The sequence below is a fragment of the Callospermophilus lateralis genome, chromosome 7, assembly GCF_048772815.1.
Source record: "Callospermophilus lateralis isolate mCalLat2 chromosome 7, mCalLat2.hap1, whole genome shotgun sequence".
In the NCBI taxonomy this organism is placed as follows: Eukaryota; Metazoa; Chordata; class Mammalia; order Rodentia; family Sciuridae; genus Callospermophilus; species Callospermophilus lateralis.
The window spans coordinates 122,080,726-122,098,637 of NC_135311.1; the positions used below are offsets into that span (position 1 = coordinate 122,080,726).

The 17,912-nt window shown below is 54.7% G+C and overlaps 1 protein-coding gene and 1 non-coding gene across 2 annotated transcripts in view; both read left to right on the plus strand.

The window, feature by feature from the left end:
• Nkain1 (sodium/potassium transporting ATPase interacting 1) overlaps positions 1–17,912 on the plus strand; it is a 40,581-nt gene that overhangs the window by 13,364 nt on the left and 9,305 nt on the right. The window lies entirely within an intron of this gene.
• Positions 6,159–6,293, plus strand: LOC143405324 (small nucleolar RNA SNORA70). The gene has a single exon (XR_013092037.2). It is a non-coding gene; the product is annotated as a small nucleolar RNA SNORA70 (small nucleolar RNA).

The window sequence follows — 17,912 nt, forward strand, 5'->3', positions numbered from 1 at the left end:
CCCTTTTTATATTGATTTTGAGACAGGGTTTTGCTAAATTGCTGAGGCTGCCCAAACTTATGATCCTCCTGCCTCAGCCTCCTGAGTCACTAGGATGATAGGCTGCGCCGCCTTTAGCAGTGAGAGTGAAGCTGAAGGTCCGCGCAAGTCAGGCACCAGCCTCTCCTCACTACCACGCTTCCAGGCGAGGATACCTTCCCTGTTTTATAGAGGAGCAAACAGGACCCAAGAGAGGAATTCACAAAGCCACTTGTCACAGCCTGCACGTGGCAAAGCTGGGACTGGAATCTGGATTTCCTGGTATTAAATCCCATACTCTCTATCATCCTGGGATGTCCCTTGAGTCCAGACACCTATGTGGCTCGAAACTCTCCTTTGCAACATGGTTCTAATGAGTAGTTAGCAGTTTGCTTACAACAAGCACCACAGGGGACCTGAGCAGTATCGGGGTGTTAGGGGCCCTCCCTGCCCTCCTCTAGCCACATCTTTTACCATGGGGCAAGAGGCCCACAGGGTCAGGGGAACACGCCTGCCAGAAGCCTGTGCACCCTCCCACCCTAGACACAGTGCAGATACCAAGGACCCCAGAGACTCCTGTCCTGCCTCCAGGACTGCTGGGCTTCTCCAGGGGCTGGGCCATGCTGCGGATGTGGCACACCTGGCTCAAGGGATAGAGAAACTGGCTGCTTGTGGAGCAGGGCAGATGTGACCGATGCTGACAGGTGTGTCCAGACCTGGGTGCGAGGCCCCACTAGAAACGGGAGTGCGGGTGCTGACTTTCCCAGATGCTGGAGATGCTGCCGCCTTCTGACTGCAAACTCCACGCCGTCAGAGAAACCAGACGGCACAGCCTGGCCTTCCGGGCCATCGGGCTGGTCAGAGGACAGGGCTATTTTATTTAAGAGGGTGTTATCTTGTTTGTAACTCTTGAATAGTTAGACAATTGACGTGGTGCTCTTGTCCTGCGCCTGCAGGTCCCCAATGTGAAGTAAAGAGCCTGGACTTGGAGGCAGGACGTGGGCAGAGGCTCCCCTGGGTGCTTCATCAGCCTCGGGCCCTGCCAGCTGCTCAGCCTGTCACTGCCTGACTGTGGTCAGCAGCCCCATGGGCCATCAGAGTGGACAGCCATCCCCAAGCTGCCACTCGCTGTCATCCCTAAGACAGGCCACCAGGGACACTGGGATCCTTGGCTGAAATACAAGGCTGTTGCTGCAGCCTGGGAATGACACTGTGGTTGTCAGCTGTGACAGGTGGGACTTGTTGGTGGCTGGGCTCAGCAGGACAGGAAGTGGGACATAGTTTTTCAGGGCCGCTTTGGGCAGCTGCTTAATCAGCCTTCACCCACCTCCCGCTGCCCCAGGAGTGGTGGGATCTCCCCATCTTGCAGAGGAGGAAGAGGGAGTGCGGGAGCCCCGCTTCTGCTCCCCGAAAGTGTGAACACAGGCAGCTCAGCCTCTCGGCCCCATTTCCTCGTCCGGAAGTGGAGGTGGTGACTGTGTGCCTCTCAGGGCTGCGGTGTAAGCGTGCTCAGTGGAGGACACAGGAAGAGCACTCAGCACAGCACCTGGCACTTAGGTAAGGATTAGGAAATGGTAGCTGCTGGCTCATAGGACCAGGCCCCAGCCCCAGGGCGGCAGGCTCTCTGACACCGCCAGCCACCACTGCCTGCTGAATGGGGTCCTCTGGGCAGGAATCCTGGAATGAGGGGAGGGTCCCGAGAGCAGCCCTCCAACCCCTGTTTTGCACCCAGAGGCCTGGGGAGGCGGTGGGCTCTGGGGTCCAATCCCTGCCTCCTTTCTTGGCTGCTCCAGGAGAGACCAGGGAGCCTGGCCATCGGGGCCTTTCAAGGACTGTTTTAGGGAGGGGTTTGATGCCACTTGGAGGATCAGGATTGTGTGTGTGACTCCAGACAAAAATACCCTGAGCAAAAATAAGCTCCCCCAGGTGGGTGGGCGCTGTTGGCTCCTCCCCTGCGCTCAGCTCTGGACAGCCATGAGCCAGAGTCTGCGGTGGAGTCTTCCACAGGGTCTCAGGTGACATGTGCTCCCTAGAGAGGGGATCAAATCATCCTGTGACCTCAGAAAGGGTCTCTTCTGGAGAAAGGGTTGACCCCTTTCCTGGCAGGGTAGTGAGTCTGGGGCATCTTGAGCCCGAGGACTGTGGCCTGGCACGCCCAAGGCCCTGAGTTCCATCCCGGAATCCCCCATAAAATTCCTTATCTCCCCCGTAAAATTCCTTATTGGCAGGACAAGTTACCCCGCCCTAATGTTGCCCGGTGTCTCGCCTGGGGAATTAAATGAGTGGGACGTCCCTGGGCATTAGACAGATGCTTGGCGTATAATAAGTGCTAGCTGATACTGCCTCTTCCTGTCGTTCTGGGGATGAGATGAAATGCCACCTGTAAGGAGCACTGGCCAGCGCAGCCAAGGGTAGGTCCTGAGAACCCTTCCCCCTCCCCCGCCCCCACTTAGCCAGCTCTTCCTCCAACAGGTTCTGCGCCCCTGGCCCAGGGCCAGGGCATGATTGCCACAGGCCCTTCTACCCCCCTGCTCCTGGCCCTCCCCGTTAATCTTCCCTGCCTGCTGCCGGTGGGGTGGGGAGAGGAGGCAGGGGGAGTCTGCTCCGGGGCTGGGACTGCAGGTGGCTCTGGGGTCCAACAGCCTGGTTGGCGGCACTCTGCCTCCCTGAGGTCTTGGGTTGAGACTCTCTCCCTGTATGGATGGGGCCGTGACCCATCCCTCATTTGTGGTTGTGAGTGCCAAGCGAGCGGTTGTGTGCCAAGTGCTTGGCCCAGAGCTGGCCCAGAGCGCACAAAATGCTAGCCCTGGTCCTTAATGCCCGTGCTCAAGTTCAGAGCTGCGCATTTTGATGGGAAACCTTCAAGCCCAGTCCCTGGGGTGTCCCTCCAGAGATGCCCTCTGCAGTCCCTCCTCCCACAGTCCTTCCTACCCCCTAATCTCACAATCCTCAAATGACCTCTCCCAGGGCTCTAGTGGGCCAGACAGGGACAGAGCACAATGTCCCCAAAAGGGAGGTTACCAGGGGGAAAGCAGGGGCGGGATCCTGGCGGGACCCTCCCTCCTTTCGTTGATGGCTCCTGCCCTGTGAGATCAGCACACCTTAGCACAGGGAGGACACTGGGTTTGCAGGCCCCCTCCACCTCCCCGAGCCTCGGTGTGCTCATCAGTCCCAGGGGCCAGTAATCCCATGTCCCAGGCTGCCGTGAATCACAATCTGAGCCATGAAAGACTGTCCAGATGTTGGTGGCTGCTGTGACTCTCCACTGGAAGGAGAAGCAGGGAACCTGGGATCCCAGCCAAGCAAGTAAATGACAGGGGATCCCCAGGCCCCTGCTGGGGGCGGGGCTTCTCTGCACCTTTGCCCACTGGCTCCTGACACCCACACTGTTGCCAGGCAGACTTCCCCACCTGGCTCCTCAGGAGGAGGAGGAGGAGGAGGCAGAAGTAGCTGCCGTTGCCATGGCAGTGAAGCGGTTTCCATCCGTGCATCCTTCCCGGGAGCATCCAGACAGGGGGGGCTGCAACAGGAATCAGGGACAAGGATGTGTCCCCCCTGCATAGGTCGCAGGAGGAGTGGCCTCAACCTGGAGGAATGAACTCCTGATATCTCTAGGGGGATTGCAGGGGGCTTGGTGCCCTCCCCACCCTGAGGCTGCTTTCAAGCTCAGCCTCCCCCACTTCCAAGCAGGCCATGGGCGCAGTCAGTTGCCCTTCCTGCACTTCCCTGGGTGCTTCTCCTGTGCACCCCACTACCATGCCCGCATGGATCTCTCCAGCCCCTTCTACCTGCCCAGCTTCCTCCATCTCTCCAGCAGTTCTTTGCCCCTGTTCTTCCTTTTTCTGCCAGTCTTCCATCCTCTCTCTCTCTCTCTCTCTCTCTCTCTCTCTCTCCCCCCACCCCACCCCGCCCCGTCCCTTTCTTTTCTTTTCTTTTTTTTTTAACTTCTGATACTGGGGATTGAACCCAAGGACTCTACCACTGAGCTACGTTCCCAACCTATTTTGAGACAGAGTCTTATTAAGTTGCTCAGGTTGGCCTCAAGCTTTCGATACTCCTGCCCCAGCCTCCTGAGTCTCTGGGATAACACTTGGCCGCCCTTTCTTCCTTCTCTCTAACTGCAGATCCCTAACTTGGGTGTGTCCTCCTTGACATGGTAGCCCTCTTCTTGGAACCCTTCCTTCAGAGCACTTGACACAGAGTCAATTTGCTCTGTAGGGGTGTGTGTGTGTTTAGGGGTGTGTGTGTGTGAATGTAAACTCCCCTCAGGGCAAGAGCTGTGCCTGTTTTTTTTTTTTTCCTGTTCAAAAATTGAAATATAATTCTCATAAATTTTCCATTTTAAAGTTCGCAATTGGAGCTAGAGGCGTAGCTCAGTGGTAGAGTCTGTGCTCCGCATGTGTGAGGCCCTGGGTTCAATCCCCAGCATCCAAACAAACAACAAAGTTAATAAATAGTCAAAGCAGACAATTCATTTTTTTTAAAATACATTGAAAAAGTTGTGCGTTTTCTTCACATTTAAAAAGAAACCCTGTACCTATTAGCAGTCAGTCCCCATTTCCCCTTGCCACCAGCCCCTGGCAACCAAGGTATATATGGACACACACACCCCTACAGGAGGAACGCTGGGCCACAGCATGGTTCTCTGTTCTCTGTCTGGGGAACCGGCCCATTTCCCACAGCCAGGCCCCTTCACATTCCCTCGGGCAATGTACAAGAGTTCCAGTTTCTCCACGTGAGCGTCACACTTACTGTCGTTTTATGTTGTTTTGTTATCCGAATTGCAGTGCGGGGGCTCAAACCCAGACCTTGCACGTGCCAGGCCCGAGCTCTGCCACTGGGCTCTGCCACTGGGCTCCGTCCCCAGTCCCTTAGCTCCCTTTGGGTTACAGCCGTCCTGATGGGTTGGATTTGCATTTTCCTAATCACGAGTGATTTGGAGCATATGTTCATGGGCCTCTTAGCCACTTGGATCTCTTCCTTGAAGAAATTTCTATTCAAATCCTTTGCTCACTTTTTAATATTTGGTTATTTATCTTTTTGATGATGAATAGTAAGATATTCATATATTCTGGATTTTATACTCTTACCAAATACATGATTTGCAATAGTCTCTCCTGTTTTGTAGGTTGATCTGCCCTTCCTTCCTTCCTTTTTTTCCTTCTTTCCTTCCTTCCTGCCTTCCTTCCCTTATTCCTTTGGTTGTGAGAACCAAACCCAGGGTTTTGGGCACACTAAGCATGTGCTCTACCAACACCCCCCCAAATTTAATAGATGTTGTGTGTGCCTTGCTGAAGTCACTTTCTCTTTTTTTAATTTTTTTGTTTTTAGTTGTAGTGGACACAATACCTTTATTTTATTTACCTTTATGTGGTGCTGAGGATCAAACCCAGCGTCTCGCACATGCTAGGCTGAGCCACCACCCCAACCCCCGAAGTCATTTCTTGATCGTGTCCTTGGGTGTTCAAACTGCATCATGGTATCCAGTTTATCAAGTTCTTCTTGGCTACTTACACTTTGGGTGTCATAACTAGGGGAGTGTTGCTTAATCCAAGATCCTATAGATTAGACCTACATTCCTTCTAAGGTCTAGTAGTTTGGGCCCTTCCATTTTTATTTTTGAGCAGTTTCGAATGTATTTTTGTGTATGGTGTGAGGCAGGGATCCCGCTCCATTCCTCTGCTTGTGGTGCCCCGTTGTCTCGACACCATCTGTCGTAAAGGCTGCCTTCTCCCTTGAACAGGTCTCAGCTGACCCTGAGTGTGTGGCTCCATTTGGGTCTGTTCTGCTCCATTTATCTATGTGTCTGTCTACCCTTACTCCTGCACTACGACTATGGCTTTGTCACAGGTTTTGAAATCAGGAAGTGGGAGTCTTTTTTAACATTATTTGGCTCCTTGGACTGCCTTATATTTCCTTATACATTTTAAGACCATCTTATTCATTTCTTCAAAAAAATGTAGTTGGAATTTTAATAGAGATTGCATTGAACATGTAGATCAACTTAGAAATATTGCCATCTTAAATGTTACACACACACACACACACACACACACACACACACATATATATATATATATATATATATATTTAAACTGGAAATTGAGCTATACCTCAGCCCTTTAAAAAAAAAAAAAATTCTGCAGCTGATTAAGCCGACTGGGTTCCTTTACTTGAGGTGGCCCAGTGTGCAGTGGCTGCAAACAGCAATCTCCTTGGTAGTGTATGCAGCCCGTTGCTTGTATAGGTTGCCCTAAGGGACCTTGGAGACAGCACTTTGAGTAGATGTTCATATTTCTGATCTCATGATGTCCCCCATCTAGGCTCCAAACAGGTATGCAGGGTGCCTTTGGGAAACCCCAGGGAACAGTGGCCAGGGTTCACATTGGCCAAGTCATCATGTCCATCCGCACCAAGCTGCAGAACAAGGAACATGTGATTGGGGCCCTACGCAGGGCCAAGTTCAAGTTCCCTGGCCGCCAGAAGATCCACATCTCAAAGAAGTGGGGCTTTACCAAATTTAATGCTGATCAATTTGAAGACATGGTGGCTGAGAAGCGGCTCATTCCTGATGGCTGTGGGGTCAAATATATCCCCAATCGTGGTCCCCTGGACAAGTGGCGGGCCCTGCATTCATGAGGGCTTCCACTGTGCTGACCCCTTCTTAATCACACACAACACCAATAAATCCTATATTGTATCAAAAAAAAATTTATTTTGAGACAGAGTCTAAGTTTCTGAGGCTGGCCTCAAACTTGTGATCCTCCTGCCTCAGTCTCTCAAGTCACTGTTTCGGGCCCATCTTGAAGTTTTAAGTTTTACCAATCCAGGAACACTGGATATCTTTGCATGCATTTAAGTCTTTAATTTGTTTCAACAATGGGTGGTGATTCTTCAGTTTACAAGTCTTATACCTCCTTGGTAAAGACCTATTCTAAGTGTATTCTTCTTTTCAATGCTATTGTAAATGAAATTGTTTTCTTAATTTCAGTTTAACTTGGTCATTGCTAGTATATAAAGATGCAGTTGATTTTTATACATTGATCTTGAGTTTTGCAGCCTTGCCTCCTTTGACAGATTAGACTTTTCTATGTTTGAGGTCAGGTCAACTGCAAACAGATTGGCTTCTTCCTTTCCAACCTGGGTGCCCTTGAATTCTCGTCCTTGCCTAACTGTGCTGGCTAGAACCTCCAGGACAGGGCAAACAGTTGTAACAGGTGTTGACACCTTTGTCTCCTTCCCAACCTTCGGGGGAACTGTCCAGTACTTCACCATAAGGATGAGGTCAGCTGCGGGTTCTTTGCTGATGCGCTCGGCCGTTCCCCGTGTAGTTCTGTGCGGGGCCACTGCATCTGTCCTTGCTTTTGTCCACCACTTGGGCTTCACTGTCCAGTGCTGTGGCTCCATTCATAAGTCTATTGGTTGAGCAAATGAGATGGGAGTGAAGAACACTTCTGCCCGACAGAATCCAGCTGTCCCAGGACGCTCCTGCGCTGCCCGGACGGTCAAGTGTGATTTGCCAAGGTCTCAACGCCCTAAGTCTTCCAGTGGGTCAGAGGTTGTGGACCAACCAATGTCAGAGTCCCTGAAAGCCCGGGGCTTTTGGAGGGAGACCTCTCCCGTGGTGGTGGTTGGAGCTGCTGGTGAGGGCTGAGCACTCGCGGGCGGGTCAGCTGCAGGCAGCTCTGGAGGGAGCCCAGGAACCGGGCTGGAGGGTGCCCACCCTGGGCTCCCGCCCACCAGGGGCCTGCAGGTGGAGTGGGCTGCCTGCAGCTCCCAGGAGCTCTGGGGCCTATGCTGTCCCCACCTCAGGGGTGCTGAGGACACAGGCCACTCTGCTCCAGGAGTTTACAGAGGGACGTGTTTTATCTCTTAGCAAGGAGGAAGGTCTCCAGGAGGACAAAAGCTTGGTCGAAGGAAGCAGGAGGGGATGGCTCGGGCAGGGCGGAGCTAGAGCTGACCCCAGGAGCCGCTTGTGGACCAAAAGAACTAACGGGGAGACGCCGTGGGGTGGCAGACAGGTCTGTGTTTGAATCCAGTCTCTGCCTCTGACTTGCTGTGTGACCTGGGGCTTGTTGCTTTACCTGTCTGGGCCTCAGTGAGGCAATGACACCTCTCCAGGAGTTGAGAAAAGTCACACTGGCACATGAAGTCGTTCACGGGGTGGGCTCCATATACTCCCGCCCTGGAGTGGGCCACGTCCTTGCCATCTTTGTGTTCTTCTCTAGGAATGTGGGAATTGAGACTTGAAGTCGGGGTCTTGTCCCCACAGACTGGGAGCATCCTGAGGGCAGGCCAGGCTGTTCCTCTGTGCACCCAGCATAGGCCTGACACAGGTGCCGTCAGGTCCCCCGAGTGAGTACCTGGGCCAGCGGGCCAGCTGCTGGCCTGAGGAGGCTGTGGGGGAAGGTGCCACCTGGCCTCAAAGCGCCCCTGCACATTAGGACAACCTTTGTTTGTCCTGTTTTCAAAGCATGAGTCCTCTGAGCCCAGAGTTTGCTTTGTAGGAACAGTAGTCACAGCTGACACTTGCCTAGCCGCGAGCCCAGAAGTGGTGGGAATATTTTACACACATGTCCTCATTTGTACCTCACAACAACCCCGAGTAGGTAATATTTTCACCACCCCCATTTTCAAGATGGAAAAATTAAAGAACAGAGAGGCTCAGCAACTTGCTGCAAGTTATACAGCTAAATGTCAAAGGTAGGATTCAAACTCAGATGGCCTAACTCCTACTAGGCCACACATTTTTTTCCCCCCTGAAACCAGGGCCTTGCTCATGCCAGACAAACACTCTACCACTGAGCCACATCCCTAGCCCTCTCTGCTTTATTTTAAGAGAAATTCTTGCTGAGCTACCCAGGCTGGCCTCAAACTTGTGATTCTCCCACCTCAGACTCCCAAGAGGCTGGGATGATAGGTGTGCTCCCCCATGCCCAGCGAGGCCACACCTTTACTACCCGTGCAGCTTCTTGGGAAATAAGCAGCCAGAGTCTGATCTTCATATGAAACCAAGCAGCAAGGTGTGGTGGAGCACACCTGCGATTCCCCCGGCTCAGGAGGCTGAGGCAGGAGGACCCCAAGTTCAAGGCCATCTTAGGCAACTTAGGGAGACCCTGTCTCAAAATAAAAAAATAATGGGTTCAATCCCTGGTACAAAAAATAAAATAAAAAATAAATAAAAGTATGAAACCAAGGATTTAATAATGATCTTAGTAATGTGGGCATGGCACTTTTCTGCTTAGAAAGCACATTCCAGCTTATATATGGTTTTCATGGTGTGATCTCACTTGACCCTCCAGCTTCTCTGGGAAGAAAGCAGCCACATTATCACTATATATATATATATATATATTTTTTTTTTTTTTCTTGGCAGTGAGAAATTAAGAGCCTAAGACAGAAAGTGGCTTCCTCAATCCATAATAATCCATTGAACATCCATTATGTGCAATGCAAAGTCCTTTGTTTGCATTACTTCACTGAATCCTCACAGAGACCCCAGAACACTACGTATTATTCCCATTTTACAGATGAGAAAACTGAGGCTCCAAGGAGGGTGCTTCCCCAGATCCCACAGCTTGTGAGAGCCCGGATTCCGTTGCAGGTCACCTGCGTCCAAGCCTGAGCCGGTGACTCCGGGCTCCTGGCCTCAGTCCCACGCTGGGCAGGGTTGACTCCTGGTTTCTGGTTTGGGCCCCGCGCCTGTTCCTCTAGGGGCTCCTGAAACCCTGAGCACTGTCGTAATTAATTCTCTGCCTAAGTGTCCGCTCCATTAAGGAGCTTTCGGCTGCAAGTTTTTGGCTTAATTATATGGTAGTGCTGGATGTGCTTAGTCGGGAATCTGATTAATCACCATTTTCTTTGTCCAAGTGTTCAATTGTCTGCACCCTGCGCCTCCCGGGAGGGCCGTGTTTGTGCTGAGTGTCCCCACCTGCCTCGTCTCCCCCTCTGCCTCTGCGCCCAGTGCTGCTCTTGGGAGGGCACCCTCCTCCCGGCCTCAGCTGCCCACTCCAGAGCCCGACAGGGTCCCTGCTTCTGGGAGATGAGACTGGGGTGACCTCAGCAGTCTGTACCTGGGGACATGGCAGAGGTAGAGAGGGCATCAGCAAGATGATGGGAGTCCTGGGAGAGGGGGACCTAGGCCCAGCCTTCTCCAGGCCCTGTCCTCAGCTTGCAAAACAGGTTCAGCCTCTCCACATCCTCCACACCCGGCCCAGCCTCCTCCCCAGGCTCAGCTTCCGGGCCCCTCTGCTTCCCTGGCGGCCTCAGAGGGACCAACAGGATGGAGCCCCAGGTCTGAGGTCCAGCCACATCCCTTCCCCTCCCTGCTGCCCCAGGACATCCACACTACCCCCATCCAGGGTGACCAACTGGTCCCGGTTTGCCCAGGACTTTTGGGTTTTGTCCTGAAGTATGGAACCCCAAGAAGCCGCATTGTCCCAGGAACAGCTGGTCACCCTACTGTAGTTCCCACTTGCCCAGCGGGGGACGCTGCAGCGTCACCCATGCTTGTCTATCCCTGGTGAGTTTCTTCTTCCTGTTTTCTGTGCAGTGCTGGGTTTAGAACCCAGGGCCTTCCGCAGGTTCAGCAAGCGCTCTAACCTGGAGCCACAGCCCCATTCCTATTTGTAAAAGTTTGTCAGACAGGGTCTTGCTAAATTGCCTACTCTCACCTGGAATTTATGATCCTCCTGCCTCAACCTCCCACGTAAATGCGATTCCAGGTGTGTGCCACCATATCCACCTTTGGGGTCTTCTTTTAATGCCTTTATTTTATTTTCTTATAAAAGTATTACTCTTCAGGTGCCGTGACACACACCTGGAATCCCAGCTGCTTAGGAGGCTGAGGCAGGAGGATCACAGAAGCCCAAAGCCAGTCTCAGCGATTTAGTGAAGCCCTAAGCAACTCAGTGAGACCCTGTCTCTAAAAAAAAAAAATAAAAAGGGCTGGGGTTATGGCTCATTGGTTAAGTGCCCCTGGGTTCAATTCCTAGTAGCCCCCCAAAAAAGGATTACTCTTCAAGGTAGAAACCTTACAGAAATATATCTGGTTGAATCTCAAAGTCCTCTGTAATCTTATGCCCCAGAGTTAATTATGAACACTTGGATCTATTCTTTCTTCCTTCCTTTCCCCTCTCTCTTTCCTCCCTCCCCCCTCCTGTCCCTTGGGTGGCTCTACAGCCTGCCTCTCCACCCCACATCACATGCAGTTACCATAGTTCACCACGTCCCCTCCTGAGGGACATGCAGAGTGTTTCCAGTGTTTCAAAGCCAAACCTGAATGTCACCTGCTCAGTTAAGCCTTCCTTGACCTCCCTGTGGTCCAGAGTTTCTTCTCATCACTAGCCTTAGTTTAGTAAGAGTGGCTAACACATACGGAGCGCTTCCTGTGCCAGGCCCTGGACGGACATTATCTCATTTCATTTCGCAACTCCAGAAAGTATGGAGTTGAGGCTGTTGTGATCCCCATTTAACAGATGGGGAAACTGAGGCTCATTAGGAAGATAAACCCAGGCTCACACAACAGTGAGTGGCAGGACCCAGACCTGAACCCGAGCAGTCTGCTTACAGAGCCCCCTCTGACTCGATACCCTAAACTACCTCTTGAAGTCATTCAGAGCTTGCTGTGCTGGGGCCAGAGCCTGGACAGATGCACGTAGCTCCTTGAGGATGTACCAGCCCAAGGGCAAAGCCATCGGAGGTGTTGTTGACAAAAGGTCAAATGTACAAAGCTGGCAGTTTGTAGCTTCTAGCCCACTTTCTGCCAGACCCAGAAATTAGGGATGGCCAAAGCCAGGTGGGAGGAGGTGGCAGAGTGACCCCAGATCCTGGAAACTGGCTCCATAAGGCCTACAAGAGGGGCCTGCCCCTTGGCAGAAAGCCAGGAGCCCCGGGGTGGAGAGGGGAGGGTGTTGCAAGGCCCAGGCGTGGGGTGAATCTAGGAGACCCCCCTTCCTAGGCGTCTTCAAACAGCCAGGCGCGGTGGCACACACCTGTAATCCCAGCAGCTCTGGAGGCTGAGACAGGAGGATCAAAGCCAGCCTCAGCAACAGGGAGGCGCTAAGCAACTCAGTAAGACCCATCTCTAAATAAAATACAAAATAGGGCTGGGGATGGGGCTTAGTGGTTCAGTGTCCCTGAGTTCAATCCCTGGTAACCACCCCTCCCCAAGAAAATTTAACACAGGCCTCTTCAAGCTATGCATCCTTGTCCCCATCTCCAGGGGAGGAAACCGAGTGACAGAGTGGTGGCCTGAAGGCTCTTCCCTGCTCTGCCTGCCACTGTGGCCCCTGTGGATTTGGACCAGATGGCCAGCGAGGAAGCAGGCCCAATGGGATGGGGACTTTGGAGTTTTGTTAGACTTCTCCCTGGTAGCGGTACCTGGGGCCACTTGGCCCAGGATTTATGCAAATTAATGTAGATGTATGCTAATTGGATTGCTACCAGGCACTTCTAAAGGAGCTGCCAGCTCAGAGGTGTAGAGACAGATCTTCCCAGAAGGGGCCTGCAGAGCCCCCCAGCTGGGCAGGGGTGGGAATGGGTCAATGGTCACCGAGATGAGGGATGGGGTTGCCATGGAGACAGAGGCCAGGCCCCTGCCTCCTGACAGGACTGTAACTGGCCAGATCAGCCCTGTGAGGCCAGCCTGGGCCTCTGCAGCTCCAGGCTGGTCTCTGAGGGCTAATTATGTGAAAGGTAGTGACCAGCTGCTCCCTGGCCCCCCAGGCCCAGCTGAGGTGGAGGGCTGGGCCACAGTGTGTGGGAGGCCTGAGGACAGACAGATGGCAGTCTGTGACTCTGGGTTCAAGGACCTGTCCTGAGGAGGAGGGAGATTAGTTCTCCAGAGCAGAAGTTCCCTCCAGCAGGGAATGAGGCCTCGGGTCCCCAAATGCCTGCACAAGTCCCAGGGAGCCGCGTGGTGGGGAAGGGGAGGACTTGGCCCCAAACACCCTGGTGGAGGCTTAGCTCTTTGTAAAAGCACCTCCGCTGCTCTAGGCGCCGCTTCCTCACTGTACCTGGGGCTGGGATTGAAAGGGGTGAAGGTGTGAAGTTTCATACACAGGAGGGGTTGCAGCACAGCTCGGTGGTGGGGCACCTACCTGCACGTCGGCGTTCAGTTCCCCACAACACAAAATAAATAAGTAAATAGGTGCTTATTAAATATAGGAGATGGGCCCTTTGAGAGAGGCCATGGTCTCCTGGGGGTGCTTGTCTGGTGTCTTTTCCTGGGGGAAAGAGCGCCCCTCTTGCCCGTCTTCCTCTGCCCCAGCTCTCTCTGCGGGGACACATTACCAGTGTCAGCTGAGGAGGGAAACGGCAGGGCCACCATCCCCAACAGGAAGGACGTCTGTCCACTGTTTTCGTGGCTGTGTTCTCGGGACTTGGCCACCAGGTCCTCTAGAGCTTTTCGTGGAGTGAACTGTTGCTCAGAAGCGTCCAGCTGGGGAGGAGCGCTGTTCCCTTGCTGCCCTCAGGAGGCGGTGACTCAGGAGAGGCCCCTGATTCAGAGAAGCTGCCCCCAGCACCTCTCTCCTGACCCCAGATCGCAGCTCTGCCGCATCCTGGCCGAGACTTAGAAGACTAGAGTGGCATCTCCGATCAGTCACCTCACCAGGGCTGCGGGGGAGCGGGCCCCGGGAAGGCGGGAGGCATGGGGCAGTCAGGCCCCAGGGAGCAGGGGTGAGCGCCCACGCAGGACCTGGAGCGTGCAGAGCCAGCATCGGGGGAAAGAAGAGCCGCTGGACCCCCGATGGACGTCACAGGGCTCCAGGGCCAGTCCCCTGCAGGCGGGAAGGCTGCAGCAAACCAACCCAGACAACAGGTCAGAGCTCCTGCAGCCCCACCCCAGGCCAGAGGAGGGAAGGGCTGGCCACCTTCACCTCAGGGAAGGGAGGCTTGAGGTCCTCCGAGCCCCCTGGTGTCCCCTCTGGTGTCCCCTCGCGCCATCTGAGACCGAATCTCGTGACTTTCTCAAGGATACAGCTCTGTTGGAAAACATCGCAGAAACACAGGAGCGAGCACCCGGAGCCTCCCTGCCTCTGCCTTCCCGTCCCTGGAGGTGACGCCTCACAGCCACCGTGCGTCCTTCGTCCTTCTCTGGCTCTTGATTCTGCACTTACTGTCACACACATTTTGTGTCTCTGGGGCCTTTTGTCTTTTGACACAATGGCGTCCTGTCGTTCAGCAGCTTGCGGTTTCCACCCGACGGTCACCTTTTCCGGTAGCGTCGGGGCTGGCATGGAGAGGGCAGAAGGGCCTCTCTGTGGAAGCCCTGGAAGGAGGAGCATGCGCGGGCCTGGCCTGCCCATGTGCATGTTGGGGCACCCAGAGGCGTCTCCACAGGCCACCAGGCACAGAGGAGACCCTGTCCTCAGCCCCTCTGGACTTGCCCCGGCAGCGGGGCCACACCGGCTCGTTCACAGCCACCTGTCACGTGCCTAGGCCAGGCCTGGGCAGAGCAGGTGCCTAGGAGATGCTTGCTGAGTCCATCGATCTCCCTGCGCCCCCCAAGGACCACCCGGCCTCCGTGACTGTTCCCTTGAGGCTGTTTTGGGCTCATGTGGCCCTGACCCCCAGTGGAGCTGGAGCTGGGTGGAGCCCTGGAGCGGAAAGCCACCCCCCCTGCGGTCACTGTGCTGCTGCCCTGACAGGAGGCTGGCCTCAGCTCTCCAGGGCCCTCCAGCCTGCTGCCGCAGCCTCCATCCCACCCCGTCATTTCACGCATGAGGGGCTCAGTCGGGTTTAATTTTGTCAGCTGCCTCAGAAACCCACTGGGAAAGCGGGGGCTCGAGTCTGGGGGTGCAGGGGAGGCTGCTGCCGAGTGCGGAGTACCAGCTGTGTGCCAGGCGACAGGCTGAGCGGGCTCTGACACAGGCAGAGGGGACACTAAGGCCCAGAGAGGAGGCACAGCTGCCCAAGACCCCACAGTGATGGTGACAGGTGGGGCTGGAGCTTGGCTCTGCTGGCCCCCCCAGGGGGGAGTCTCGCCCCTCAGTGACACACAGAACCAGGCTGGAGGGAACCATTCTCCAGAAACTTCAGGAACAGCTCCCTCATCCTCTGCAGACAGCCAGACTTGCGTCTGAGGCCTCTGGCGACACGTCTGGAGTTTGGGCCAGGGAAGCCGTTGAAGTGCAGATCTGCCTGGCCAGGGCTTGGGCGCAAGAGGTTTCTGATGGGTTCCTGGCCCTGAGCCCAGCCCCCGCCCTGCCCTGTGCCCCCGCCGGCTTCCTGGGGCTGGGGTGGTTCCCATCTGTATTATTCATCCTCTGTCCCCCACCCCCCAACCTGGAGTTGGGCTCCTGGGGTTGGCGTCTAGACAGACAAGAGCATCCTACTGAGAACAGAGGCAGCCCTGACTGGGGCTGAAGGTTCCCATGGCAACAGCATCCCCCTCAGCTGGCAGCTACCCGATAAATAAATAATCAGGGGTGGGGGTGGGGTGGGGAGCTAAGGGCAGGGGGAGGGGCAGCGGGGAGCTGGGGCTTTGCCCTGGAGAGGAGAGGGATGGGTCAGAAGTTGCCAGGTAGAGAAGAAGGTGACTGGAGACAGTGGCTGGATGTGAGGGACTTGGAAGGTCAAGAGCCAGCACTCGGGGACACCTGGACACAGCTGAGACAGCGGGGGAGGCCTGGACCTGAAGCTGAGGTTTCCAGCTCAGGCAGCCGCACACAACCAGGGGCCCCAAGCACTGGGCATGGACCAGGTTTGGGTATCATTCTGACCACAAGGACCCCTGGTGAGTAGCTGGCTTTGAAGGGGCTGGAGCAGGCACATGAGCAGGCAGCAGGCTCTGGAACCTGGGTGGACAGGTATGTCCTGGGACATGTGGAGCCCAAGAAGGGTCTGCATGTGACCCTGAGGCCCTCTGAAATTTAAGGGCCGGACCACACTGGAGAACTAGCTGCTCCAGAATCGGGAGTGGACGGGGAGGGCCAGGGTTCATCTAGTTCTTAGCACCTGCAGTGAGTGTATCAGGCACTACTCTGGACGCTGGAAGTGCCACAGTGGACAGCACAAGCAGAGCTCCCTGCCCTCAGGGATCGCACCATCTGGTGCAGGAGAAGGACAACATACAGGAGTGCATGGCACAGTGGAGGAGAAGTCCCACAGAAATTCCAGGCACGGTGGTGCACACCTGTGATCCCAGCAATTCAGGAGGCTGAGGCGGGAGAATTGCAAGTTTGAGGCCAGCCTCAACAACTCAATAAGATCCTGTCTCAAAATAAAAAATAAAAAGGTTGGGGATGTGGCTCAGTGATAAAGTGCCCCTGGGTTCAATCCCTAGTACCAAATAAATAAAAAATAAAAAGGGCTGGGGATGTAGCTCAGTGGTACAGCACTTGCCTAGCATGTGTGAGGTCCTGGGTTCAATCCAGTGTCACGGAAAAATAAGCCTGGCAGGAGGCAGGGACTTCAGTGAAAGAGTATAATTACATAATGATTAATACTGGCTTGACTCTCCTTACAACCCTAGGAGTAAATCATACCCATTTTGTCGGCAAAGAAACTGAGGCACAGGTAGGTTAGTGACTTACCCAGAGATCTATGATATTCAGTGGCACCAGGGTTCAAACTTGGTCTCTGCTCCTGACTAGGGCATCCTGCCTCTAGGACAGAAGCCAGAGAAGAGTGTTACCTGCAGGAGAGGACATCTGGCTGAGCAGAGGGCCCCACTGTAGTGGGCAGAGGAGGGACGGGCAGGGTGCTGAGATGGTGCTGAGGTGGACAAAGGACCAGCGGAGGGATGGGGCTCCAGAGGGTCCAGGACAGTGAGAAGGAGGCTGGGAGAGGGGAGCGGAACTTTGGGGAGAGAAGGGACCGTAGGTGGTGTGGCTCCTAAGGAGCTGGATGTGCAGGTGCAGGGACCAGCCCAGGCTGCCAGCAGACAGGGAGGGGAGACCAGGCCACCAGAGAGGGCGCTGGAGGGGGTCCAGGAGGGCTGAGCCATGGGAGGGTCTGAAGCAGTCATGAGTAGAGGGCGAGCCCCGAGAGGCCTGGCCGGGCAGTGGGATTACCAGGAACCCTCTCGAAGCCATTGAGTGCAGGCCTGAGTGCCCCTCCACCTTGCTGGGCTGCCGTCCAGCCCCTGGGGAACCTGGTCCCCGGGTCTTTCCAGCGGTGGGCTCTCCTGGACAGCTGTGATGGCCAGGCGGAGGAGAACGAGCTCTGGGCTGCAGGCAGGGCTACACTGAGGAATCACAGGGTCCCAGCAGCATGAAATGACCTGTCACCCTGAATGGTGTTTGGAACCCAGCCGGGAGGTCCTAGAGGGGCTGTGGGATTGGGGACATTAGAGACAGGGCAGTTGTGATGGTGACATGGTCCAAAGGGCAGCTGAGGATGACGAATGGAGGGGAAGGCTATGATTAGGTTTTTTTTTGTCACTGTGACCAAAATACCTGACAAGAACAATTTAGAGGAGGAAAAGTTTATTTTGGGCTCACAGTTTCAGAGGGCTCAGTCCATGGTCACCGACTCCATCGCTTTGGGCCAGAGGTGACGCAGAACAGAGGAGGGCGGCAGAGGAGCGCTGTTAGCTCCTGGCAGCCAGGAGAGAGAGCAGGAAGGGCCCAGGGACACAGTGACCACCTCCTCTAGCCACACCCACCTGCCTACAGTTACCACCCAGTAGTCCAGTCAGATTACGAATCCACCAGATGGGTTAGCCCACTGATCAGGTCATGGCTACTCTAATCAGCAGTGTGACCACCTGTCGTGACCTGATCATTCCACCCACCGCACTAACAAGGGAGCCCTGGGGGACACCTCCTAGCCACACCATGACACACGGGAAGTGTCTGAGAGACCGAGGTGCTGCATGGTGTGGTCGTCGATGTCAAAACCGACCAGAAGGATGCAGGGACCAAATTCATTTTCAAAGAGGGGACAAA